Source organism: Raphanus sativus, chromosome 8, assembly GCF_000801105.2.
Source record: "Raphanus sativus cultivar WK10039 chromosome 8, ASM80110v3, whole genome shotgun sequence".
NCBI classification, from domain to species: Eukaryota; Viridiplantae; Streptophyta; class Magnoliopsida; order Brassicales; family Brassicaceae; genus Raphanus; species Raphanus sativus.
In genome coordinates this window covers 26,726,940-26,729,666 of record NC_079518.1, presented here as the reverse complement: position 1 = coordinate 26,729,666, position 2,727 = coordinate 26,726,940, and positions in this window count along the sequence as shown.

The following is a 2,727-nucleotide window of genomic DNA, read 5'->3' as shown; positions in this document are numbered from 1 at the left end:
CCGGTTCTGGGAAATCTAATTGGACCATTCTCTTAGTTTAGAATTATCATGAATTATCATGAATTTTATTTAGTTTTTGGTCGATTATCATATTGGGTCACTTTTGGCCAGATTATGCTAAGTATCCGAACCATGCTTAGGATGATGTTTGCTAGGGTATCGGACTGTGATTCTTACGTACATGTGTTGTGGGTTTTTGATAGAGAGGCGGAAGCTAAGTAACTGAGATTCAACAAGAACTCAACAGAGAACTCGCAGAATCAAGAGAACCTTGGCGACGTTGATACTCTCAACGAGACAAGGGGTGACTTTGATGAGGTCGATACTCTCGACGAGATAAAAGAAGGCTAGAGTACTCCTCTAAGTGCTTGATAAGCTCTGGTTTGCAAAAGCAATTGTATTGATTATAAAACGTGTCCTGTTTACAAGAAGAAAGCTCAATATATAAACTGTCGTAACTAGATCCTAACTTATCTAAAGATTCATAATTATCCTAAATAAAACAATATAAACATAAGAAAACAAAGCTCTTGTAGATGTCGTAGGCCTTAAGGCAAGTAAGGCCCAAACGTCCAATGATCCGCTACATCAGGTTCTCCCCGGGGAAGAAGGATTCGTCCACGAATCTGCAGGTACATTGTCGCCATGAAACGGAGACAGATGCTTAACGTTGAACACATTTGACGTGCGTAAGTGAGAGGGGAGTTGAACTCGGTAGGCGTTTGGGTTTAAGTACTCCAACACCTCGACAGGGCCAATCTTTTTGGACTTCAGCTTGTGATACTCTCTCAAAGGCAACCTTTCTTTAGTCATGTAAACCCACACCATATCACCAGGAGCAAACAAAACTTCCCGACGTCTCTCATCAGCCGCCGCTTTGTACTTTGCCGCTGAAGCTTCCAAGTTAGCATGTGCCTGCTGATGAAGTTGTTGCAGGTCTGTAACAAAGTCGATAGCTTCCCCATGAAGCCGAGTCTTATCCGGGAGTGTGGACAAGTCGAGAGGACAACGAGGAACCAAACCATACACAACCCGAAATGGTGAGAAACCCAGACTGCGATTTAGCGCGTGATTGTGCGCAAATTCTGCCTGACAAAGCCTAAAGTCCCATGACTTAATGTTATCCCCCACAAGACAGCGTAAGAGATTGCCAAGCGACCTGTTTGTTACCTCCGTCTGTCTATCAGTCTGCGGGTGGTAAGCGGTGCTCATATCAAGAGACGTCCCCAACGACTTCCAAAGTGACCTCCAGAAGTGACTCAAGAAGCGAGTGTCACGATCCGAAACAATAGAGGTAGGAAGACCATGAAGTCGGCAAATCTCACGGAAGAACAAAGTAGCCACTCTAACTGCATCAGTTTTCTTTTTGCAAGCAATAAAATATGCCATCTTCGAGAACCGATCTACCACAACGAAGATTGAGTCGAAGCCTCGTTGTGTATGCGGTAACCCGAGGACGAAGTCCATACTCACGTCTGTCCAAGGCTGCGTAGGGATAGGCAGAGGCAAGAACGATGCAGCACTAGGAGGTGACATGTATCACCTGCTGTCGGAATGGTATCATCGTCCTGCTTCTCATCGCCATCATTAGAAGAATCGTAAACTGGCAGAGAGTCATCTTTTGCTGCATCTAAGACCAATCCACGATGGTTCTGATTTGGACAGGCTGAATGACGATGTCCAAGTTCTCCGAAGGTGTAGCATTTTAATGCTGGAGGACGAGTCGAACGTCGCAGAGCCTGATCATCATTTTGACGCGGTGCTTGAGGCTGAGCGTCAGTGTCCTTTGTAGTTGCAGGCGTTGGTGTCTGCTCAGTACCTCGCGAACGCGACGACTGGTTAGCCCAAGACGACGGGCGCTGAGATTGCTCAAAAGAAGCCGCACGACGATGTGCTTCTGCAATCGTCAAAGGATCAAACTGAGCAAGAGCAGTCTGAAGTTGGGGCCGCAGGCCTCCTATAAATCGCGACACCAACTGCTCTGTGTTATCATAAATATATGTTCTAGTCAACAGAAGGGAGAACTCCTCAGCGTACTCGTTGACAGTGCGAGAACCTTGACGCAAGTTCAGTAGCTTATTGTACACTGCCCTCTCATAGTTGTGAGGCAAGAAGGTAGCTTTGAGGTGCTTTTGAAGTTTACTCCAAGCCACAATTGGAGCTTTACCGGTGCGGTGCCTTGTAGCTTTGACTTGTTTCCACCAAGAAGCCGCATGACCCCGAAATTTCATCGCCATGAAGGGAACGCATCGTTCTTCAGGCACTTGCTTGAACTCCAACATTTCATCCACCGAAGCGATCCAGTCGAGTAGAGCTTCACCTTGCGGTCCACCATGGAATTCAGGTATGTCTATCTTAAACGAAGATTCCCAACGCTGGTCAAAGTACTGACCTTGATCGTTATCATTTCTCTGCTGTCTAGCATTGAGATGACGATCTCTGCGCCTACCAAAAGGGTTAATGTCGAGTGAACGACCATCCTCTGTTTCATCTTCTTCGAACAAAGGGTTTTGGCGAGCTAAGCGCTCAGCGAGCATCGCTCCCATCTCCATGAACGAAGCATGCATAGTCGCTTGAAAGCTTTCCTGCATTGCCAACAAATCTCTTCGAAACTCGGACAAATCACCATTGTGAGGGTTGTCGTTTGCTTTCTTTGGAGGCATTGTTGCAATCGTATGGACTTCCCGGAACGTTCTGTATCTGATACCAACTGATAGAGAGGCGGAA